Here is a 26,914-nt window from a genome sequence, read left to right as displayed (position 1 = left end):
TTTTTTTTTTTTAATTTCTTCTCTTCTTCGAAAGATTCCCTCTTGCTCATTGATAGTTTTCATGGTTGATTAAACTGGCTATTTAGTCATTCAGAATAAATAACTGTTAATTGGACTTAATTGGCAAATGTTGCAGAGTACAGTTAATACTACAGTGGCGAAAGCTTGAATAAACAATGCTTTGTGTACATGGCCTATGCAAGAGAAGAGGTTTTCTGAGTTGTGTTGGTTGAAATATATTGGTGTCATGAAGTAATTTGTCCAAATATTAGTCAATGATGCACATATAAGAAGTTATAACCACCATAGTTGCAGCAATATAATATTGCATAACCATTTTAACAGAATGCTCCACAATGTTTGTGCAAAAGATTGTTTCTATTAAATACTCAGAGAGAGATAAGGAACCAGCGGTTGGCAAGGAATTGGTAAGAGAGTCTTTATGTGTAATTCATAACCAGGAAAAGGTAGTCATTTCTTTAGCCTAAGTAGGTCCAAGGCTCTGTAAGCATATAGTATCTAAATTAATTCTGCAGAGTTAGGATAACAGGGAGGATGAGATGTCTGGTGGCCCCCAAACGAGGGAGCAAAAGAGGGTGTTTGAAAGATGACAAACTTAAGAAAAATCTTTGAACCCCTCAGCTTTCTCCTTTATATCTGAAAGATTCTAACAATAAATGAGCGTGCTGCTATAGTGTAGCGAGTTCAGATTTTAAATTTCAGAATAAAAACTAAACTAAAGTGATTTCTGCAGAGAAACATACTAGCCTTCCAGTTTGGACGATCAAATAGTTGTAATTCAAAGCCCAGAAAAATGGAATTCCTGATGGGGAGGGGGCCGATGTGAAAGTGAGATTAAGGAAAACTAATATAGAACCAATTAGAATTATTTAGAATCGCAAATGGAAGACAGAAATTAGAATAAGTAATCAGCATCAAGTAGGAAAAATTTACTACCAGTTTTAAGGCAGAATGAACAGATTTTCCAAGTGCTGGGGTGATGTGCAACAGTGTGCATGAACTACAGAAGGAAATATATGTGAGAACAAAATCTACACCCAGCCCAGATATCATTCATCTGTTAAGACAAGGAGGGTGTGTGGGTGTCTGTGTGTCTGTGGTTACTTTCATTCAAGGATTTACAGGACATATTATGTAGTTTTATTTCTAAAGAAAAATACAAAGGCATATGGATATACTCTTCTCAAATAGCAGTTTAATTAAATTGACCTTATTAAATATAGGATGACAAAGAGAAGAAAAATGATAAGCAAAGAAACTTAAAATATATATGTATATAGAATTGTGCAAATGTATTTATAAATACATATTTGTTATATGCACAAATAACAGCAAGAGAACTGATAGTTTGTAAGAATTTAATCAAAGATTATTAAAAGAGGAGACATAAAACATGAACTTGGAAATAAAATATTTCTAATTATTTAGAAAAAATTTCAAGCCTTATGATGAGAAACCTGAAATTTAAAGTCCTGTGAGCCATTTCATTTGTGTAAAGTTGGGGAAATAGGAATGGCTGTGAAAACTTTTTATTGGAAGTGTATAATTATTGCTCAATATTATATTAACTGATTAAACAAGGGAAATTAATATTTTATGTTCAAAGGATAACATTTGTGGTAATGTAAAAATATAGAACTTCAAAATTAATGGGCACTTAAAGAGAAAATAGTCTGAGCTAGCAAAAATTAGGATAATGCAAGAATCAAATTACAACAATAAAGAGTACAGAGTTTAATGAATTGCAAAAGGAGATTATGATGGAAGAAATGAAACCCAATATTTTAGCCACACCATAAGAGTGAATTAAAATTCACTCTTGTGGCACACCATAAGAGTGAATTAAAATTCACTCTTGTGCTCGTTTTCAGAATGCTAGCCATAAGTGCACTTGCAAATGCACAGTTTGATATTTTTTTCTGGGAGTATGCCCAGTGAAAACCATCAGAGAAACTTCCGAAGTACACAACCTAGCAAAGATAAATCAAGCAACATAATAAAATGAAAATAGGATGAATGACTAAGGCCAAGATTAAACCCAGAATAGAACACGTAATAGGAGAAAAAGAGTGTTATTATGTATAAAGAATTATTAACAGATGGATGCAAGTGAAGTAAAAATTGCAGAATATAGAACTTGATGATGTGAAGTTATAAAGGAAGTTGCTCATACAATTTTTCAGAATGGATAAATTAAGTAGATAATAAATGTATGTGTATAAGGATGACTTGGATTATCTACTAAAATAGATTATACAAATTTAAGTTTAGTCCTAGCATTTAAAAAATTGACTCACAATCAAGTTTATAAAAATGGAATTCTTATTAGAATCTTTCATTACTTATTAATTTATAAACTAAGATGTCAACCATAAAATTAAGCAAAAATTAATATCATGACAAGCAAGACACTTCCTAAATAATCTCTGAAGCAAAAATGATTTTTAGATTTTTAGAATTGAAATTAAGACTATCAGAGAAGGGGAAAACTGCATTGCAGAATACACATGATGGTAAAATGTGTAACAATGGGAAATTTGTAATGGTATTTTTATTATTAAAAAGCAAATAGAGGTATATATTAACAAAATCCAGGAAAACTAAGCAATATCAAAACTGCAAAGGAGGGAATTAAAGAAGAGTGATAAGTAAAATGGAGAAATAGATGGTATCAATAGGTTGGCATGACAAGTAGTAAAACACTCCTCCATCTGGAAGAGTAAAACTGATAGAATCCTAACAAGCTCAATGTGGGAGATGAAGAGAAAATAAAACATTAAGAATGACAGAGATGGGGGTCGGCACTGTGGCGTAGCGGGTAAAGCTGCTGCTGGCAGTGCTGGCCTCCCATTTGGGTGCCGGTTCAAGTCTCGGCTGCTCTACTTCTGATCCAGCTCTCTGCTATAGCCTGGGAAAGCAGTAGAAGATGGCCCAAATCCTTGGGCCCCTGCACCTATGCGGGAGACCCAGAGGAGGCTCCTGGCTCCTGACTTCGGATTGGCATAGCTCCCGCCATTGTGGCCAATTAGGGAGTGAACCTGCAGATGGGAGACCTACCTTTCTCTCTCTCTTTCTCTGCCTCTCCTTCTCTCTCTGTGACTTTTTCAAGTAAATATTAAAAAAAATAATAAGATATTTAGGAGAAAAAAAAGGATGACAGAGAGGGAAAAATACAAATGATTTAGAAGATTACAAAAAAGATGACTAAATTTCACCCTATGAATGTGACAATCTGGTAGACACATAGCATACAAGGAATTTTTGTGTCCCAAGGTGGCAACCACTGTCTTATTCTAGCCCCAAGTGGTACTACATAGTAGACAATATTAGGTAAAAAAACCCGACTAACTAAACCAAAACAATGACACTAATAGCCAACATGCCCACAATAAAATGTAAGGGGGAAAAAAAAAGCTGTTAAATGCAAGAAGCCACTAGAAACATAAAAAGATATTTTTGGCAGAAAGTGAACTAAGTAATGTTTGAAATCTATAAAATAGATACTTTTAAGTAGATGAAGCCACAGACAAAAATAAGAAGAGAACAAACCTGCTAAAATATTTCCAGACATTCTGTAAGTGTTAACGTGGAAGGTGGTGGAAGTACAGGGCCCAGTGTTCCCAAGTGCTATGATCTGTTAGGGCACATGGCCAGGCCAGCTTGTGACACTGTAGAGCAGTTCATCCCTCCTATGGGTCCTGTTGCAAAGCCATGAAGTGTGCTGGCTTAGGGGTGGAGTGTGCTTTGGGATACTTGAATGAAAATGGTGGGGCTATGCCAGAAACCCAGAGAGCAAGGTGGCCCATCATCCCAGGTCACCCCTCCAACACAGCACAGTCTCAGAGGGAACCCAAGCATTCCAGCTCAATAGAAAAATAACCTCAGAAACAGTCGTAGGTCTTTTTAAAGACCTGCATCATCTGAAACTACGCTCAACCAGTGCAACACCTCACACCAGTAGAGAAAAATAAAATAAATAAATAGTGTTGTTTATTTCTCTTGTTGGATAAGGAATTGAGAGGGTTGGTGAGTGGCAATGTGGATATAAATTAAAGACAGCAGCACATTGTTTGTTTGATTAACATAACTAAGTACACCTGTTAACCTTTTAAATGTAAGCACCTGAGAAACGGAAATAAAATAAGTTCCAGATCCTTAGAGGAAAAACAATGACAAAAATAGGAAGGAAATGTAATTTATAACCAAATACATTAAAAAAAAATTTTTTTTGACAGGCAGAGTGGACAGTGTGAGAGAGAGACAGAGAGAAAGGTCTTCCTTTGCCGTTGGTTCACCCTCCAATGGCCGCCGTGGCTGGCGCGCTGCAGCCGGCGCACCGCGATGATCCAAAGGCAGAAGCCAGGTGATTCTCCTGGTCTCCCTTGCAGGTGCAGGGCCCAAGCACTTGGGCCATCCTCCACTGCATTCCAGGGCCACAGCAGAGAGCTGGCCTGGAAGAGGGGCAAGTGGGACAGAATCCAGTGTCCTGACTGGGACTAGAACCCGGTGTGCCAGCGCTGCAGGTGGAGGATTAGCCTATTGAGCCGCGGCGCTGGCCACAAATTTTTTTTTTTTTTTTTAAATTGTGTGTTGGGGGTATAAAGCGAACTCAGGATAAATAAATAGAAATCACCAAATAAGATGAGAAATATAAACAAAATATATTAATTAATAACAATTCACATAAATGAGTAACATTCATCTATTAAAAAAGGTTTTCTTTAAGAGCAATCAAAATAAAGCAAGCCAGATTGAGTAGAACTCAAAATGAAAAGCTCTAAAAGCAAATAACACAATTTTTCACATTGATGAAAAGGATAATCCACCAGGAAAGATTATAGTCAATGATATTTATGCACCCAAAAATGCACCTTGAAATATATAAAGAGAAATGATTAGGTGTGGAGAGCATTCTGACTAAGCTACAAACTTAGGCAGAGGGTTTATGACACCTCTCAGAGGTGACAGAACAGATAAGTAGACCAAAATAAATTTAGGTATACTGAATAATAAAATATTTGACTAGTAGAATTTGAATTTAATAGAAATTGCTCATGATTTTATGAATCTAAACAATGAAATAAATTTATTTGAGGAAATAATTATGTATTACTTTCACAAAATTGTACTTTTTTAAAGATTTATTTATTTATTTGAAAGTCAAAGTTACACAGAGAGAGAAGGAAAGGCAAAGAGAGAGAGAGAGAGAGAGAGGTCTTCCATCCGCTAATTCACTCCCCAAATGGCTGCAACTGCCGGAGCCGCGCTGATTCGAAGCCAGGAGCCAGGAGCTTCTTCTGGGTCTCCCACATGGGTGCAGGAACCCAAGCACTTGGGCCATCCTCCACTGCCTTCCCGGGCCACAGCAGAGAACTGGATCAGAAGTGGAGCAGCTTGGTCTTGAACTGGCGCCCATATTTGATGCTGGCTCTTCAGGTGGCTGCTTTGCCCAGTATGCCACAGCACAGGCCCCACAAAGTTGTTCTTTTCAAACAACACAAATGAGACTCACAAATACTGACTCAAAGGAACTCTTAACAGATTACAAAAAGCTGCTTTCATATAATCTATACCTACCCAAGCAAAACCCAATTAAAAAATGAACATCAAACTACAAGTGAAAAAATGCTCATACTGAAAAATAAAACACATATGAAACACACATATTTGCAGAGAACTGTTGAACTGCTGAAAACATTACAACAGAAACCACTACTTAAAACGAATAGCAAAGGTAATAGATATAAAAATCAGTTGTGATGGGTAATTTTATGCATCGACCTGGCTGGGCCATGGGATGCCCAGATAGCTGGTTCAGCATCACTTCTGGGAGTGTCTGTGGGGGTGTTTCTGAAAGAGATTAGCAGTTAATGTGGTGGACCCTGTAAGGCAGGTGGCTCACCCTAGGTGGGCCTCACTTCATCCACGAAGGATCTGAAGAGATCAAGTATGTGAAGGTGCATTGGATCTACTTTCTGTCTGACTGGGTGAGCTGGGCCATAGATCTCCTGCCCTTTCAGACCCAGTCTGGGATCTGTGCCATCGTCTGGCTGAGTCTCGGGCCTCTGGACTGCATTGTTTGCCCCCATGGTGCCCAGCTTCAGATGGCAGATGGGCATACTTCTCAGCCTCACTGCACATATCTGTGCCTTCTAATAATCGCTTCAGGAATTTCTCTCTCTGATCTCCTATTTGGTTCTGTTTAGGGAGAGAATCCTAATGCCAGGTTAAACGAATACTGTATGACCTTAAAGTATGAGCAACAGGGCCGGCGCCGCGGTTCAATAGGCTAATCCTCTGCCTAGCGGCACCGGCACACTGGGTTCTAGTCCCGGTCGGGGTGCCGGATTCTGTCCTGGTTGCCCTTCTTCCAGGCCAGCTCTCTGCTGTGGCCGGGGAGTGAAGTGGAGGATGGCCCAAGTGTTTGGGCCCTGCACCTGCAAGGGAGACCAGGAGAAGCACCTGGCTCCTGGCTTCGGATCAGCGTGATGTGCCGGCCGCAGTACGCTGGCTGTGGCGGCCATTGGAGGGTTAACCAACGGCAAAGGAAGACCTTTCTCTGTCTCTCTCTCTCACTATCCACTCTGCCTGTTAAAAAAATTTTTAAAAATTTAAAAATTTTAAAAAAGTATGAGCAACAGAAGACATTTCTAAATCACGTGAATTTTTGGTTTACAAAGGTAGACTAGGACCAGGCATTGTGGTGCAACGAGTTAAGCCACCACTTGGGGCACCTGCATCCCAAGTCAGAGAATGGGTTTGAGTCCTGGTTTCTTCATTTCCAGTACAGCTTCCTGCTAATGTGCCTGGCTGGAAAGGCAATGGATGATTGCTCAAGTACTTGAGACCCTGCTACCCACATGGGAAACCCAGATGGAGTTCCTGGCTCCTGGCTTTGGAACATTTGTGGGCTTTTGGGGAGTGAACCAGCAGATGAAAGATTCTCTCTCTCTCTCTCTCTCTCTCTCTGTCTTTCCCCTTCCCTCCCTTTCTCTTTGTCATTCTGCCTTTCAAATAAATAAATAAAATTTCAAAAATAATACGGCAGAGTAAGACAAGTCAGTGACTTTTAAAAAAGCAAAAAGAAGAAATGAATAAAGATAATGTCCTGAAATAACATAAAAAAGTGAGCCATGGAATTAATCAAAAGCCGTAGAGAACCCTTAAATATTTATTTATACAATGGAAGTCAAGTAATTGGGTTACATAACCCCTGGCAGAAATTGGCCACTTTACAGCAAATGATTCTAGTGCTCCACTCAGCCTGATTTCACAGCCTTAAGACCCTGAACCACCCCAGCCCTTGTAGAGGAGGAGCAGAGAGGGAGAGGCTCTCCATCCGAGCTCCATTCACCTGCTGACAATGCCACAGGATTGAAACAAAGCAAGACTCAGTGAGACGTGATGGATTACCTGTCACACAACCCAAGATGGTCCATGCCCGTGTACCTAGCATAAGGGCCTCCATCGGGGTGACGGACCTCTGCCTCTCTCTGCACTCTCAATGGATGACCTTGAATCTTGGCTGGCTAATAATGGACCACGTGGAATTGAGAAAATCCAAGTCCTCCTGGAAGACACAGGATTTTTTTTTTTTAGCAGACAGATGAAAGATGAAACAGATTAGCTTAAGGAAAAAAGCTTCGAGCGCATTGATTTTTATAAACAAAACCCTTTGGGTGCCCTACTAGTAGAAAGATGCAATGACAGTCTGTCTTCCTGCAGGGAAAACAGAGAAGTGTATAAATTACACACGCTTTGCTTGTGAAATGTGTGTTGCATATGAAGAGATTTAACTACTGGACTACCGGACCCCTTTCCTTTCTTGTCATTTTATTATCAAAAACAAGCTTGTTTAGCTTTTCCTTTGTATGAAGTGGAGCCAGGCAGTAAGGCCTCCTCAAATCTGTGCCTGATACAGGGATTAGGAGTCTGCTGGCAGCTAGATTCTTCAACCAGCCTCGGTCTGCACGATGCCAACTCCTTCACACCCTTCTCCACTTACCCAGGACAACATTTCTTAAATTATACTGTCTGTTTATCAGCCCACCTCCTAGCTTCCTTATGGAAGCAAATCAAAAACCACCTTTTCCAAAGGTGGAAAATCCAATCATAGTTACCTTTCTAGGATAAGGGAGGAAAACAGAAAAGAAGTGAGGAAAGGGTCCACGAAGCTAACTTGCAGTGGGTGACAATTCTGTAAAAAATGTTATTTAATTTTTTTCACTTTTTATTGCATTGGATCCACAGACTACTAGCCTTTTTATATTGACACTGATATCAGATTATATATGATAATTTATATAGAGATGAAGGTTACAAAAGTGGTTCACATTATAACCTTGATCTAATTCCAAAGTGCATGCTCTTTTCACTGTTACTTAATTATGTCAACTCAAAAGTAAAATAATTTAGCTGCGCTGTTGCATTCCGTATAAGAGAGGACCTTTGAAAATGTGCCCTGACCATTCAATTGCCCCTGACCATAGAGAAAAATCAGAGCAAGTCATGGTATAAGTAGAAGTAGAACAGGTCCGATTTTGAAACATGGCTGAGAAAAGATAGAGAACTCTACCCTGGGGATGAATGGATTTGTCAAGGAAAGTACACAATTCGACCTTTGCTCTCTCAATAACAGTTGTAGTATGAATCAATATAAGGCATTTCTGTGTGATGTGATAACCAAAGTCATAGCAAGATCATTCACTTTGGAAGGAAATTAATTTGCTAACTCCTTAGCTTTCCAATAATAATAATGTCCTAGGCATTTGTGTTATTTCTAACCACAACAATATTTTCATCCATCTATTTTAATTATACAGTAATTTTTACCCATTATTCTACATGTACACACAATTTGTGCTCATTTATACATATGAAATTGTTTATATATGTAGGTATATATATGTGTGTGTGTGTGTGTGTGTGTGACCTTAGTCAAAGTTAGTCTGATGATATCAATGCCAATATCATAAGGTTGGTGAATAGATTAACTTTGCTAAAATATAAAAATATCTGGATAGTACCTTTTAAAGAATTCTCACTCACTGAAAGTTAGCTTTATGACTCTGTTCCTCATGTCTTGTATGTTTCCTTTCTAATTTTTGAGGGAGAGAGAGAGAAACACCTATAGAGCATGTAAATTGTGCCTCACATACAGCAGTGGTCCTGTAGGACGGTGTCACCTAGTGACGTAACATTGTACTGCCCTTGGGTAAGTACATAATATTATATTTCTACAGCAATGAAATCCCCTGGTGATACACTTTTCAGACTATGTCCCCTCATTGAGCAGCATATGACTGCATATGTGTGGAAATCCATGCACAAGGGGATCTTCAAAAATTAAGGAGAAACATATATTGGGAAAAAATTATACATGAATTTTAATTGTTTTCATCAAGCTAAATTTGTTGATTTTTATTAAAATTTATTTAAAGTCAAAGAGACAGAGACTAACAGAGACCTTCCAGCTGCTGGAATCAGGAGTAGTGCTAAGCTCAAACCCAGGCTCTTGGATATGGGGTGTAGGCATCCCAACCAGTGTCTTAACTGTTGCACCAGTACCTGCCCTTAACGTTTATCTTTAATTCCATTTTTTCCATTAAAGCACACTCATATCTATTCCATCCCACACTCTCCTCTTACATGGAAAGGGTAACACTCCTGCATTGGAAGGTTTACTTTATGTTCCCTGTACTCAAACCTGAGTGAAACCTTGTAACTGCTGCAATTGGCAGAAGTGACAATGTGCGACAATAAGGCACAAGTGATAGAAGGTAAACAAATTCTGCCTGGTCCTTTCTCCACCCATGGGCTGTTTGTTCTGGGAGAAGTCAGCAACATGCTGGGAGAGACCACTCAGAGAAACTGAGGCCCCCAAGTGACATCAACATGGAATGCCAGATGTACAAGTGAGCAAGGGTAAGGTTAGGCCTCAGCCTTCCTGCCTGGAGCTGCTCAGTGACACTGAGTGGAAACAGCCTCTGCGGAGCCCTGCGAAGATTGCAGATTTGTGACCCAATTACACGGGGCTGTTTTAAGGCTCCAGCTTCTGCATTGCTCTGTCCTGCAGCACCGACTTAGTGCAGATATCAGTTACTGGCCATTGGAGATAGCCCTCAACAAAGCCCCAAACTGGATACAGCTCTGTAACTAAGTGACAGGCAGTAGGAGGGACCTGGGGAAGCCTAATTGGCACAAACTGAAATAAAGTAGAAGGGAATCAAATGCTCCTGAAAATGGAGGGAAAGGTGCTCCTTTAGTTCAGCCAGCTTAGCAGCGGTGTTGTGTGTCACATAGTGCTAAGTGGGAAATGTGTCTAATGAACTGGATGGTTTAGCCAAAAAGGTTTCTGGGCAGAGTGTTGAAGGCTTTACCTGCCTTATTTTACCTGCTTATAATACAGTGTAAGAAGAGAGGGACACGCTGAAGGAATGACTGCTAGCTATAAAGGAGCCAGAACTTAGCTGGGTTTGAAAATAAGACTGTTCCTCATTGTGAGCACTCCCATTCCACAATTAAGAAAGGGCTCATACATTCCAGGTGGGACTGTAAGATGCTTAATTAAGACCTCAGAGATCTAAGGTAGTGACGCAGAGAGCCATTCTCTCAGACAAAGGCTCTGCCTTCAGGATCCTTTCCACTCAACAAAGGGCCCTGTAAGGGCCATGCCCCGGAGCCAACTCAGACGGAAAGGCTAAGGTAGAGAAAAGCTGTTCTTGAATAGACTCGTGGCTGTGCTCTTTTGTCTATTACAGCTGATTATGTATTAATTCACAAAATATCCACAGAGTTTAAAAAAGAATTACATCGGTGTACACAGAAAGAGACATAGATAAGACAAGATGAAAGTAGGCCTTTGGATATGCAGATTACTACTGTGGAGAATGTTTGAGGTAGGACACAGCTACACAGGCCAGCCACTTCTTATGGGGGTGGGGGGAGGCTGTCTCAGGGGTGAAAGGGGGTGGGAATGAGAAGCACAGAGAATAATTCCCAGGTAGTAACTAGCACCACTGTTCATTTGCGTTTCAGCACTGCAGCAGAGCAGTCACCACGGTGTGTCTCCCGGGGCACTATAGCAGTTAATCAATGCGTGTTCTATGCAAGGGTTACAGAACTTGCCCTGCAAGTGTTCAGCTCTCCAGACACTGAACTTGAGCAGCTGTCCTGGGGGAGTTTCACTCCAGGAGCTCCACTGACACTTGGACATGATTTGGATGCTAAAAACCTGGATTTGGAATGATGTCTTTTGGAGATGAGACGTGAGGGTCTTGGGCGAGACACACGAGTGTACGTAGGATATGAGTGTATGATGGATATGAGAGAGGTGGGATTACTGTGGCCAGAGAATGGGCTGTGGCCTATGGTATTTTCCAGAGATGGAAGCACCAGCATCCATCTGATACCACATTCTCCCTACAGTGTGGCACAAACACTTCTCCCTCAGGAGATAAGTTCTTGCACATCCCTTGAATCAGGCGTGCTTTCCTATCTTCCTGGGGAAAGACCACATGGAGAGGAGGCCAAGAGCCTCAGTGCTCACCGACTACCAGTGTGTGTATGAACCGGTGTCACATGCTTGCAGTCCTTAGCCCTTTTTGCAAAAGTTTCCTTATTAATTTGTTTATTTGAAAGGCCGAGTGACAGAGATAGGCAGAGTCAGAGAGAGAAATAACTTCCATCAGCTGGTTCACTGGCCAAATGTCCCTGGGTCAGGCACAAGCCAGGAACCAGGTGCTCCATCTGAATCTTCCACATGGGTGGCAGGAGCCCAGGTACCTTCTCAGGTGCATTTGCAGAAAGTGTGTCAGAAGTGTGCAACAGGCAGAACTTGAAGCAGGCACTACCATATGGGATGCAGATGTCCCAAGTGGTGGCTTAATTCACGGCACCATAATGGCTGTCCCTGTAGTCTTCAGTCCTGGAGCCACTTCAGGTGATACTTATGAGACTCAACCTTTCTCACACCCTATTCAAATTGTAAATTTTTGGAGAAAATAGATGTAATATTTTAAGTCACTACATTTTGTATTTTTTTTTTGGTAAAGCCCTAGGCAAGTGGGGTGAAACTTAGGTATGCTGGAACGTTTACATATAAACTTTTGCAATGAACATATCCATCTTTTACCAACTTAAAAATAAAAAGTGGGGTCATGTGTGCATTCATGCCAAAATGGATCTCTTTCTTTATCTAATCTCCATTTTGACTTTTCATGTTCTACTGCTTAAAAGAGGACCCATACTCAACATGTTCGTGGTCAGCCATCCTCCTTATCTAATTCAAATCACACACACACACACACACACAAAAAAAAAACATAAGAAATCCTTCCACTCCAAGAAATTGAATATCCAAAGATGTCTCTCTGTTTGCATCTACCTGTATATTTTGCCCTTGTGTTCCAGGCCCATCATCACCAAGGAATTGATATTAATCTTAATCAGAGTCACTAATGCAAAACGTTGTGCCATCTGGATTCATCACCAATAGAGATACCCTTCTAGGCCTTGTGTTGGTGCTGTTTTGTTTTGGTTTTTTTTTTGTTTTGTTTTTTGTTTTTGTTTTTGACAGGCAGAGTGGACAGTGAGAGAGAGAGAGAGACAAAGAGAAAGGTCTTCCTTTTCCGTTGGTTCACCCCCCAATGGCTGCTGCGGCCAGCACACCGCACTGATCCAAAGCCAGGAGCCAGGTGCTTCTCCTGGTCTCCCTTGCAGGTGCAGGGCCCAAGGACTTGGGCCATCCTCCACTGCCCTCCCAGGCCACAGCTGAGAGCTGGACTGGAAGAGGAGCAACCGGGACAGAATCCAGCACCCCGACTGGGATGAGAACCCGGTGTGTCAGCGCTGCAGGGTGAGGATTAGCCTATTGAGCCATGGCACCGGCCCAGCTGTTTCTTTTTTAAACTGAACTGTTGATTGAACTTGGTTCCTCAGTTCTTCGTCTTTGCTCCGGTTTCTGCTCCTGCACCCTCTAGTCGGCTTGCACTGCCATCTACTGGTTTCCTGGTCTCCTGGGTAATGGCTGGATGTGGCTTCCAGTGAAGGCACCACCTCTGTGTGGTTCTGGCATCATCAGCATTTTGCCACAGTGCTGGCGATGGAGGCAGTGCTCTTTGACGTTAGTCGGCACAGGCTGGTAGGAAAACAGATTCACATCTGTGCAGGGCACTCATGCCCGTTGCATCTCAGTCTTGTGCAAACTTCCAGACGCCCTAGCTCCAAGAGCATCATCACTAAATTGTTTCACAATCCATGTTCATGTGCAAAGATCGTGTTAAAATCATAGTGTTCATTTCCTTTTGCACCTGTTTTTTTTTTTTAGTTAAAATTAATTTATACCAATGCTCTTACATGGTTTTAGAAAAAATAATTTTAATAGTTGCATATAACAATCATTTAGTGGCTCAACTATAACTTAATCATTCCACTATTATCAAAACAGCAAATGAGTTCCTCAGTCTCACAATTACAGATACCACATATGTAGGAATATGCTTTACGGAATAGTTGTTTTCCAAAATAATGGACATTTTTAAAAATACTGTGCAGGGTTAAAAAAAAAAAACTATCTATACTTCCCAATGCATACTGCCATTTCTACTCCTTGAAGTGTTCTGTTCTCATTTCCTTTCCCTTTTTCTTGCTTTTTTTTTTAATCCAAATCATGCTAACTGGGAAGGTTTCCCACTCATCTTAATTCAGGGTGCTTTTAGAGCTGCTTCCTTATAAAGGAGCATCCTTCTAGAAGCCTTGCTTTTCCTCCAGGAGGCTTGCAGAGGAGACAGTGGAGCAGCCAGCACACAAAACTGCCATTGGTGCATGGCTGAAAACCATGGTGATTATGTAGCATCCTGGGCTATGTAGCATGTAGCATCTATTGTCACACAGGAGAAAATGTTATGCTTGTTCTTCCTGGTATCAGGTATTTATCTGAGTTATACTTTGCCAATTCCACAAATGAATAAAATCATGAAATAATACATTTTTTATTATTGGCAAAGATGAACCTTGTCACTCATTACTTGCTTATACTGTTTCCCAGTGACTGTTCCTCTCATGCATATCTGGTTTTATTTATTTATTTATTTATTTATCTCATTCACCCTATCCAAAAATCATAGAGTGAGTTCTCTACAGAGCTCTTGTTTGAAGCCAGGACTGGCAGACTGAGGGCAAATCATGCCATGTCTTTTCTCATCTCTACAGTGCAGATAGATATGGCATTTTAATGATGTTGTGGTGTGAGAATGAAAATTGGGAAGTAGAAGATATTTCAAAACCAATTCTGATGAAAATATCATTATGGCCGGTGTTGTGGCACACCAGGCTAAGCCGCAACTCATGATGACAGTATCCCATTTTGAAGCGCCAGTTCAAGTCTCGGCTGCTCCACTTTTTTTTTTTTTAAAGATTTATCTATTTATTTGAAAGGCAGAGTTACACAGAGAGAAGGAGAGGCAGAGAGAGAGAAGAAAGAGAGGTCTTCCTTCTGTTATTTCACTCTCCAATTACTGCAATGGTCAGAGCCATGACAATCCAAAGCTTGGAGCCAGGAACTTCTTCTGGGTCTCCCACGCAGGTGCAGGGGCCCAAGGCTTTGGGCCATCCTCCACTGCTTTCCCAAGCCACAGCAGAGAGCTGGATCAGAAGTGGAGCAGCCAGGACTCAAACCAGCGTCCACATGAGATGCCGGCATTGCAGGTGGCAGCTCTACCCATTACACCACAGTGCCAGCCCCATACTCAACTGCAAATGCCCCAGGGAAGGCAGAAGATGGCCTGATGCTTGGGTTCCTGCCACCTAAGTGGGAGACCCAGATGAAGGTCCTGGTTCCTGATCCAGCCCTGGCTTTTGTGACAACTTGGTTTGTGAACCAGCAGGTGAACTCTGTTTCTCCATCTCCCTCTCTGTCACACTGCCTTTCAAATAAATAAATATTTTTTTAAAAGAATGTAATTATTTTTGTTGTTATTATTGCATAAGATAATTATCTACGAGAATATTGTGTAGCAGCAATGCCAGTAACCACCCTGATTTGGTTCCTGATGTTTGCAGAAAGGCCTTTATTGTTGGATCTCATCTTGAATATTGGTTCTTTGCAGATATTACTTATTAGAAAAGGTTTCATTCAGTGATATATAGTCAGCAGAATTTGGTTTCTACTGAAAGGATTTGTTTTGGTTTGTTTTTCTGATTTGCTCAATCGATTTAGTGTTTTCTTACAATAAATTTCCTAGTACTTAACCATTTTTTGTGTTTAAAAGTTTATTTTTGGGGTCAGATCTCAGTGCAGTGGATAACAGCCAACACTTGGGATGCCAGCATCCCATATCAGAGCATTGGTTTGAGTCCTGGCTGATCCACTTCTAATTCAGCTTCCAGCTAATGCATCTGGGAAAGCAGCAGAAGATGGTCCAAGTGCTTGGGTCTCTGTCACTGTGTGGGAAATCAGATGGGAGTTCCTGGCTCCCAGCTTTGGCTTGGCACAGCCCTGCCTATTGTGGGCATTTGGAGAGTGAACCAATGAATGCAAGAGTTCTTTCTCTGTGTCTCTCCCTCCTCTCTCTGTTGTTCTCCCTTTCAAATAAAAGAATAAATAAATCTTTTTATAAAATAATGAAAGAGGAAAGGTGATGAGACAGTAATTTCAGAAGAAATGCTGATTTGATAATAAAATACAAATAACATTTATAGATTAATATGAAATTTATAGTTTTTATAAAACATTGAAATCCAAATTACTAAAGTTATAAAATATGACATAGAAAAGCTAAATAAATAACGTGGAAATTAGCTGATAAATTTATTCCAAAATGACCCAAGTGAAGTCTCAAATCTCATTGATTATAAAAACGAGCCCAGGAAAACAAATCTTCACGCAACAGAAAGTGATCTAAAACTCAGAAGAAGTGGAGAAAACCTACTTAATTCATAAAGGAAACAACCCTAATATCAAAATGTACTAGGACAGTGCAAACAAAAAAAAAATCTGGATCAGTGGATATAGATTCAGAAATCTTCAATTCAATCTGTCTTCGCAGGATCTAGTGACACCAAAACAACGCAGCCACGTTAGCTCCATGGCCCAAGTCACTGGGTTCCTGCCACACAAGTGGGCGACCAGGTCAGGTTCCTGTTTCCTGGCTCAGCCTAGACACAGCCGTTTTGGCCTTTGATGAGTGAACCAGTGGTTGGAAGTTCTGTTGCTGTCTCTCTCTGCGCCAAATCAAATCAATAAATGAAACAAGTCTGTAAACTTTAGGCTCCTTTGCTGTAAGATTGAATTCTAGATAAAGTGCTTGGATAACTTTCATTGAGTTTAAGTCTGTTTTATTGATTGCCAGCTCTGTGCTAAGCCATTACTAGGAATCCATGATATAATCACAAATGTGATGTTGTTATTACCATTTATAGCACTCATGAGAAAAAGGAGATATTGGTAAATAATCATTCATAAAGAATTATGGGAAGCATTACAATAGTAACCATGGAATGCTACAGAAATAGAGAAAAGAAAGCATATGTGTGAAGTGCCACAGAGTGAAATACAAATATTTAATACTGCCTTTGCCTTTCTTTTTGCCTGGTGTCATCCTTAAGACTACCTAAAATACTGGGCTCTCCTCTTGTGTGTCTCTCTTCTACTAACCTCTCTCGCTTCCCATTTGATACAGTACTTGTGGGATATGCCCAAATATTGCTTCCTCCCTCTCTCCCTTCCTTTCATACCCTCACTTGGTTCTCTCTCTCTCTCTCTTCCTTTTTTTAATTAAAATTTTTTTGAGAGAGAGAGAGAGGCAGAGGTATCTTCCATCCACTGATTCATCTTCCCAAATGCCCCCAGTAGCAAGGGCTGGGCCAGGCCAAGTCCAGGAACTCAGATTCTGACCTGGGTCTACCATGAACCAACAGGAACCCAACTACTTGAGTTATTGCCTGCTGCCTCTGCATGGGTGCATGTTAGCCGGCTGCTAGAATCAGAAGCAGCCAGCCTTGTAAGTGCTGCACCAAATGCCTGTCCCTTCCTCTCTTCTTCTGTCACTATGTGTACATATATAATCATCTAATCTCTCTGTGCAGCTCAGGCTCATAAATCTTCCTTCAGACCTGGACTGGCTGCAGAGTTCTACAAGCCAGCCTAAAATAGTACCTTTGCAGTCTGGCCCTTATTGTGTATTCTCCAAAGTGGCTTCCCCAGTTAAGAAGAAAATAAGTTGAGCATCTCTGTTAAATAATCATATTTTCTGCTGATTTTTTTTTGTGGACTTCAGTGTGCTTTAAAATCTCTAAGAAACGAATATAAAAGTGCACTAATTTTCCAAAGCCTTTTGATCATGGGTTCCTTCAATCTGGTACCTCTTTGAGAGAATAAGGTTCATGCTGGAGAACTCTTTTCTACAACCATACAAAGATGGGGTTTAGGACCCTGATGGACTCAAAAATGGAGACAGAGAAAGGCCACTGAATTTGTCTGCATGCGTTTTGGAAATGTTTATTGTAGGATAAATCACAAGTAAAGCAAAAAGCATACACATGCAATAAAATATACAAGACAGTATGTAAATACATGTACACCATTTAAGCCATAAATCACACGGTGTCCCACAGTAGTACAAAACAAAATTGTTTTAGTGAGACTCATGTCTCATGTGTTGCGTGTGTGATGGCTTACAAAGGGAATGGCTATTAGAAGATTTAGGAGGAAAAAGAGTCACTCTGTTTTGCGAGACACCCAAATGCCATGACAAATGTAACAAACCATTGCAAGACTGAGTTTTTATTTTTAAATTGATGAGACTTACGATTCACATTTGCAGCAGCCCAACTAGATGCAGCTGGGTAAAAGTTTTGACAAATGGAATTTACCCCAACTGGGAAGTTACTAAAAAGGAACTGAGAGTGAGGGAAGAATTTCTGTAATCTTCAAATACTGAAGCCAGGAGGTTTGACAAACTGTTGGAGATAATGCAAAACAGGAAGACAAAACAGGCCATCCACCTAGGGGCCCTTTTATTTCCAGGATAGAATATTATTAGATTCTGTATTGGTTTTTTTCTTAAATTCATTTTGAAATCATCTCAGACTTACAGAAGAGCTGCAAATGTTCTCTCTGCATAACTTTCACTTCCCTTCTCCTAATGCTGCTATTTCACACACCCATGGTGCCATGATCCAAACCATTAAGTCAGTGTGGGGCCAGTATTCATAACTCAGCCACAGCCTTCACTCGAATCCCAGCAGTTTTCCCACTGAGGTCCTGCTTTTTTTCTTTCTCTCATTTTGGTTCTCCCAGTTTTTGTTTGTGCAGTTTACACCTCTATTAGGTGCACATACCTTTAGGATTAATATGTCTTCTTAGAATTAAGGTTTTTTTATATCATTAATTACTGTTCATCTCCATCCTTGATTTTAAATAAGCTTTCCTTGAATCCCCGTAGATGCTCTAGCTTGTGTTTGGTTCCTATTGCCCTGGTGTACATTTTTTCATCCTTTTACTTTTAACTTTTTTTGTGTGTAACCTAAACTAGACTTTCTACAGCTAGCAGTACTTGGTTTTTTCCTTATATTCAACTTCACAATCTCTTCTTTTAAATAACTCATATATCCTAATCACTGTCAATGTGATTACCGGTGTGGTTGGCTTCATATCTACTCTCCTGCTGCTGTTTTTGCCATTTGTCCTTTTTCCTTTTTCCTCTTTTTTGGACCTCTCTTGGGTTGTTTGAGGATTTCATGTCCTCTGTTGACTTACTACTTATACCACTTAAGATATATTGAGGCCAGCGCCGTGGCTCAACAGGCTAATCCTCTGCCTAGCGGCGCCGGCACACCAGGTTCTAGTCCCAGTCGGGGTGCCAGATTCTGTCCCGGTTGCCCCTCTTCCAGACCAGCTCTCTGCTATGGCCCGGGAGTGCAGTGGAGGATGGCCCAAGTGTTTGGGCCCTGCACCCACATGGGAGACCAGGAGAATCACCTGGCTCCTGCCTTCGGATCAGAGTGGTGCACCGGCAGCAGGGCGCCAGCCGTGGCGGCCATTGGAGGGTGAACCAATGGCAAAAGGAAGACCTGTCTCTCTGTCTCTCTCTCTCACTATCCACTCTGCCTGTCAAAAAAAAAAGATATATTGAGTTACTCAAATATTTAAAATGCATATTTTAATGCATCTAAGTCTACCTTAAAATAACATATCTACTGCGTTCTAGAGCAGGGGTCTTAGGTCTTAGGTATTCCCAGTACCCCATCACCCTTTGTGATATTGTTTTCATATATTTTACTTTTTTACATACTATAGACACATTTACTTAATACTGCTTCTACCTTTGAATGTCAGATATCTTTGATGTTTTAAAATTAATTAAAATGATTAAATAAAATCAAAGTAAAAATGACATATAAATTGACAGTAAAAGAAAAGCAATTAAAGTTAATTGAATTAAAATTTAAGATTGAAAATACATAGGAAGTAGAAACTATTTTACAGATACTCAGTCCCTGTCCAGTGATTTTTCATTTTTTTCTACACCTGACTTTCCCAGTGATATTTCCTTTTGTCTCAAAAACCTCTGTGAATATCTTTTGTTGATTAGACCTGTTAACAATGCTTTGTCTTGGATTTGTTTGTGTGGAATCCTTTTTATTTTCGTCTGTTGAAAATATTTTCTTAGTTTCTCCGTGATAAGATTTGTGGTGTACAGATTGAGACATAGATTCCAGGAGCCACCAACATGGTAAGGAAGCAGGGTAATAATGAACCCAAACTGTCTGTGTCCTTGGTGGGCATCCATTTAACTCCACTTCTAATCCCAGGCACTTAATGTTCTGTCCTCTGTCTTGGCAACTCTGTCTTTCTGAGATTGCTAGAGAGACTCATATGTGATTCAGTCTTGTGTCTGATTTAGTTTGCTCAGCATAGTATCTTGAGATTAATACATGTTGGATATCAGTGGCTTGTTCCTTTTACTTGTTGGATAGCCTTCTGTTGTATCGGATGTACCCTAACTTCTTTTTAATCCATGGAAGAGCATTTGCATTACTTGGGAATTATAAATAGAACTAATACAACTCTCCATAAACTGATTTTTTTTGGTACAAACATGGGTTTGTGTTTTTCTAGAACACATATTCTCAAAGAAAGGGATAACCCCAAGGTGGAAAATTGGTTTTAGGAGGCAAAAATATCGTACTCCTCCTATACATAAAGTGCCAAGTATAAGTACATAAACTGATGCACAGTATATCTGTAGTATTAAATTTCATGGGGGAATAATCACCAAAGCATTGTAAAGAGACACGTGAATGGTGTGTTTAAAAAATGTTTAGAAACTGTCATAGAGTCGGTACCTAGAAGGGGAGCTGTGAGAACATACTGTGTGTGTTTATCCTAGTAAATACTGCCCAACTGTTTTCAAAGGGGCTGTAACATTTTGCATTCACCTGCTCATCAGCAATGTATGATACTGGCAGCTGCTCCACATCCGTGTTACCTGTTGCCATTGCCAGTAATGTTTTTTCCTAAAAACAGTTTTTTAAATTTACTATTTTCAGAGATAATGCTGAATTTATTGTGTATTCTTATAAGTATATTCTTATATAACATTAATATCAGTTATACAGATTTTTAAAAAGATGGGATCACATTATCCTGAGTGTTTCCAGATTCTTCTTTTTCTTATTTCAAGATAGAACAGTAGGCATCTTTTTTAAAGACATTTTTATATGTCTGTGTTGTTTTATTTTGCATTTACCTAATGGCTAATATCAGTGAACATGTTTTGTGTATTTATTTAGCATCTTTATATCATCTTTATTGGAGTGTCTGTTCAAGTCTTTTGTGCACTCTAAAAATATTTTTCAGAGCAAATTTATGTTTACAGAAAAATCATACAGAAGGTACACAGTTCCCATTTACTACCCTTCCCTCCCTCCAGTTCCCCTGTGATTAACATTTTGCGTTTGTGTAGAACATGTGTTACAACAGTGGGTAGATGTCAACACATTTTTATGACCAAAAGCCCATAGTTTAAATTAGAGTTTTCCCTTTGTATAGTTTTGAGTTATGACAAATACATAACGTATGGTAAGCACCACTGCTATAGCACACAGCATTTCACTGCCTTAGCCATGCCCTGTGGAGCCCCTCACCCCACCCTGAAATCATGGGAAAGACTGATCTTTCCAATAGCAGTCTTTTCATTAATGGAGCAACAGTAAGGCTAACAGATAATTTCTCAGCATAAATAATGGAAAAGAGGATAATGCAGAATCATAAGTTGAAAGTGTAGAAAGAAAATAAAAACCAGTTAACTTAGAATTCTAGGAGGGTGGAGTAAGGTGGTGACTGAATAAGATGCTTGGGCAAGAATCTCCTTGCAGAGGCAGCAATTTGGATAGCTATTCATGTACCCAGTCCCCTCCAAAGAGCTTGGAACGCAAGGCCGGTGCCTATGGATGGAGTCTGTTGGCTTGCCCTTATATCAGGTGAAGATCCGTGTTCTCAGGGATACAGTCATTTCTGGATGTGTCATCACCAGCTTCATCTGTGCCTGGAGACTGCACAAGGCCTGATGACTGTGAGACTCAACTATCACCCAGCTGAGTGCCATGCTGGGTCCAAGGGGCTGCCTTTGTCACCCTTCCTGCGTTCTTGGGCAGGCAGCAAGGGGTCGTAACCTGTCTCAGGACCCAACTTCAGGCATTTCCTAACTGTCACTGTCCCCAGGCAACTACACGTGAGTGGAGACTCTGGACCTACTCTAATGCTGAGTGGAGTCCTATGACTCCGGTTGATAGGACTTACATGCCAGCCAGTATCCACTACTGTGTTTTACAGTAGTATCAGGCTGGGAATCAGTCTCAGCATCAGAAAAAGCAGTGTGGGCCTTGGTCCTATATCCTGTGCTGTACAGGTGCAGTTTGCTGTGGATTCTGGATGTGAGCTAGCATTGTGACATGGGTGACACCAGGCTTGGGTGTTGGGCCTACCTCTGCAACAGGGGAAGACTCATGAGAACAGACTAGCCATTTTTGCGTGCTTCGCAGTTCATTTTGAGTAGCATATTAAGTGCAGATTTGAATGAAGTCCAGACTCAGGGCGTGCCCTGGGACTGAGGCAGTAATGGTGGATAGGCAGTGGACATATAGTAAACTTTGAATTAGGCTGCCATCTAGTGCTAACATGGTGCAGTGCCCATAGGCACCAAGAAAATAAGCAGACCGCTTAGAATTTATGGAAGGGTAGCTACAAATGAAAGCAGATTGGAAAAACTGGAAAAATAACTAAGCCTTAAGTAGACAGATGACAGTATATACCAACAAGACATGATAAATCTCAGGAAACCGTGACTTTACCTAATGAACAAAATAAAATAGCAGAAACCAACCACCTAGCACCTGACTTTTTTAAATGCTCACATGAGGAATTTAACACACCTATTTTAAGGAAACTTGATGAACTTCCAGAAGACACAGAAAAATGATTTAATGCTCTAACAGAGAGACCTGACAGAAAGATGGAAGCATCTATTAAAAATCAAACAGATCTGGGCCGGCACCATGGCTTAACAGGCTAATCATCCACCTTGTGGCGCCGGCACACCGGGTTCTAGTCCCTGTTGGGGCGCCGGATTCTATCCCGGTTGCCCCTCTTCCAGGCCAGCTCTCTGCTATGGCCCGGGAAGGCAGTGGAGGATGGCCCAAGTCCTTGGGCCCTGCACCCGCATGGGAGACCAGGAGAAGCACCTGGCTCCTGGCTTCGGATCAGCGCAATGAGCCGGCCACAGCGGCCATTGGAGGGTGAACCAACGGCAAAAAGGAAGACCTTTCTCTCTGTCTTTCTCTCTCTCTCACTATCCACTCTGCCTGTCAAAAAAAAAAAATCAAACAAATCTTTCAACTGAGAAGGGAATTAAATCATGATAGGCAGCACCAGTAACAGACTAAATCAAACACAATAAAGAACCAGTGAGTTTGAAGACAGGCTATTTAAAAATAGACACTCTGAAGGCAAAAAATAAAAAAAAAAATAACCCAAGAGAAATAAAGAAAGCTTATGGGAACTTTGAGATAGCATGAAAAGAGCAAATATCCAAGTAATTTGGGTTCAGGAAGGATTTGAACATCTAAAAAGTTGAGAAGCACATCCAGAGAAATAATAACAGAAAATTTCTGAAGTCTAGAGAAAAAAATACAACTATCCAGGTACATAATGGTCACATGTCATCAGTCAGATCTGACCTGAATCAAGTCTATCCCAAGACAGATTTTAATCAAATTTTTCAAGATCAATGATAAAGAGATTTTTTTCCCCAAAGCTACAGAGGAAAAGGTACAAATAATACAGTTCACCTGATTTCAGCCTTCTCAGCAGAAACCTGAGGGTGGGGTGAGATTTTCACAGTACTGAAGAAAAAAGGTTAGCTAGGAGTACTGTGCCTGAGAAAGCTGTACTTTATAGAAAGGAGAGATAAAGACAGAAAAGCTGAGAGAATTTCTCACTGCCAGACCTATATTGCAAGATGTGCTATAGGGAGCAAGTCATTGATAACAGAAGCTAAATATATCAATTCAGGGTACTTCAGTGTAGTAACAGGGTGTGTGCAATATTTAGCCTTTTAATATAAGGGCTAAAAGTAAAAGATAGTTAACAATGTCTAGAGAAAATATACAAGGGTATAAAATGGGACATTAATAATTCAACGTGAGTGAAGAAATGGAATGCAAGTATATGGTTTTATTAGTATTACCTGCTCTTTTGTTTCTTTTCCTAACATTACCATCAACATCAAGTTTCTTTCATTTCAAAATAGCTTCAGGGCTGGTGTTGTGGCACAGCTGATTAAGTTGCTGCCTGTGATGCTTGCATTCCATGCGAGCACCAGTTCAACTCCTGCCTGTTCCCATTCCAATGCAGCTCCCTGCTAATGCACTTGGAAAAGCAGTACAAGATGGCCCAAGTGCTTGGGCCTCTGACACCCAGTGAGAGACCTGGATGGAGCTCCTGGCCTCTGGATTCAGCCTGGCTCACCCTTGGCTATTGTGGTCATTTGAGGAGTGAACAAGCAAATGGAAGAGCTAGCAATCTCTCTCTCTCTCTCTCTCTCTGTTGCTACCTCTCTTTTTATGCCTATATTTCAAATAAAATAAATACATCTTTTTAAACAATCACCTCTTATAAACAAGAGATCTTTTTTAAAGATTTATTTTATTTATTTGAAAGAGTTACAGAGAGAGGTCGAGACACACAGAGAGGTCTTGCATCCACTGTTTCACTCCCCAGATGGCCATGATGGCTGGAGCTGCACCAATCTGAAGCCAAGACCCAGGAGTTTCTTCCGGATCTTCCACACAGATGCAGGGGCCCAAGGACTTGGGCCATCTTCTACTGCTTTCCCAGGCCCTAGCAGAGAGCTGGATCAGAAGTGGAGCAGCTGGGACTCAAACTGGCACCCATATGGGATGCTGGCGCTTCAGGCCAAGGCTTTAACCTGCTGCACCACAGTGCCAGCAAACAAAAGATTTTTAAAGAAGCTTCATGGTAATCACAAAGCAAAATTCTTTAATAGATTTACTGAAAATAATAGCAAGAAATTATAACACACTACCATAGAAAATCGCTTTAACCACAAAGGAATATTGTAGGAGAAGGGGAGAAGAAGAAGGGAAGAAGAGAGAGAGAGAAAGAGAGAGAGAGAGAGAGAGGCAAAACAAGAGCAATAAAACCATAAAAAGTATCAAAATGGCACTGATAAGACTTACCAATCAATAATTACCTTACACATGAATGGATTAAGTTCCCCAATCGAAAGACAAAAGCACCCAAATGTAGAAAACATACATTATTAGTCCTAAAGCCAAAGATAGCTTGCAGTGCAGTAATAGCAGGGGACTTTAACATTCCACTTTCAGAAATGGACAGGTCATCCAAACAAAAACTCAACAAAGAAAACTGCAATGTTGAATTGCATCCTCATCAGATTAGCCCTCACAGACCTCTACGGAATATTCCACCCAACAGCAGAAGAATATACATTCTTATCAACACTGCAAGGAGCATTCTTCAGAACAGATCAGGTGTAGATCACCAGACAAATATCAACAAAATTTTAAAAATAGAAATTACATTGAGTATAATGACCATAATGCAACAAAATGAAAAACCAAAAAACCTTTTAAAACAGCATAAATTCATAGCAATTAGCTTAATATTGCACAACCACTCAAAGAAGAAATTAAGAAGGAAATTAAAACATCTCTTGAAATGAATGAAAATGAAAACAGCACACCAAAACCTATGGGATACATCAAAGGCTGTAGTAAGAGGGAAGTAGTACCAATCGATGTTTACTTCAATAAGAGGAAAAACCTCAACTAAACAATTCACTGCTGAATCTCAAGGAATTAGGAAGCCAGGAACAAAACAATCCCCAAATTAGTAAAAGGAGGGCAATAATCAGACTCAGAGCAGAAATAAATGAAGTGCAGACAAAATACCAAAAAAACATCAATGAAATGAAGAGCTGGTTCTTTGAAAATATAAACAAAATTAACAAACCATTAGCTAGATTAAGATGAGACAAGGGCCAAATAAGCAAATCAGAGATGCAAAGAAAGACTATATCTGACTCCACAGAGATGTCAAGTATTATTACAGATTGTTATGAACAACTGTATGGCAACAAATTTGAAAACCTAAAGGAATGGACAAACATCTAGAGACATACACCTTGCCAATATTGAATTATGAGATAACCGAATACATAAGTAGATGAATAACAAGAAATGAGATCAAATGTGGTTCTCCATAAATGCTTATGTGTCAGTTAAAGACAAAACATTCAAATTGGAATTAAAAAAAACAGATGGCTTAATTGTCGAATTCTACTATCATTTAAAGAAGAATTTATATAAATTCTTCTAATAGAAGAAGAAGGAATTCTTCAAAACTCATTCTCCAAAGCAAGCCTTACTGTGAAACAAAACCAGACAGGGTCACAACAGCAACAACAAATAAAGCTATAAACCAATGTCCTTGATGAACACACACGCACTGATCCTCAACAAAACAGAACAAACTGAAACAAACAGCACATGAAAAAGATTATTCTCCATGAGGAAGCAGAATCCATCCCAGCTACATAAGGACGGTTTACCAGATGATAATCAATAAATGTGACACACCTCATCAACAGAATGAAGGTGAAAAATCAAATGGTCATCTCAATAGATGCAGAAAAGGAATTTGAGCCGGCGCCGTGGCTCAACAGGCTAATCCTCCGCCTTGCGGCGCCGGCACACCGGGTTCTAGTCCCGGTCGGGGCACCGATCCTGTCCCGGTTGCCCCTCTTCCAGGCCAGCTCTCTGCTGTGGCCAGGGAGTGCAGTGGAGGATGGCCCAAGTGCTTGGGTCCTGCACCCCATGGGAGACCAGGAGAAGCACCTGGCTCCTGCCATCGGAACAGCGCGGTACGCCGGCCGCAGCGCGCTACCGCGGCGGCCATTGGAGGGTGAACCAACGGCAAAAGGAAGACCTTTCTCTCTGTCTCTCTCTCACTGTCCACTCTGCCTGTCAAAAATAAAAAAAAAAAAAAGAAAAAGAAAAGAAAAGGAATTTGATAAACTACAAAATAAAATTTCTGTACAAAATAGGTATATAAAAACACATCTCAACATAACAAAGGCCACATGTAACAAGTGAACAATTAACATCATACTTATTAAGGAAAAGTGGAAGGTTTTTTTCTCTAGAATCTGGAACAAGACCAGGATGCCCACTTTCACCACTTTTATTACAGCACTAGAAGTCCTAGCCTGAGCAATTAGGCAAAAGAAAGAAATAAAGAACCCCCAAATCAGAAATGAGGAAGTCAAACTGTCATTGTTTCCAGATGATA

The sequence above is a fragment of the Lepus europaeus genome, chromosome 17 (genome assembly GCF_033115175.1).
Source record: "Lepus europaeus isolate LE1 chromosome 17, mLepTim1.pri, whole genome shotgun sequence".
NCBI classification, from domain to species: domain Eukaryota; kingdom Metazoa; phylum Chordata; class Mammalia; order Lagomorpha; family Leporidae; genus Lepus; species Lepus europaeus.
The sequence above is the reverse complement of the archived record's forward strand: the minus strand, read 5'-3'. Positions refer to the sequence as shown.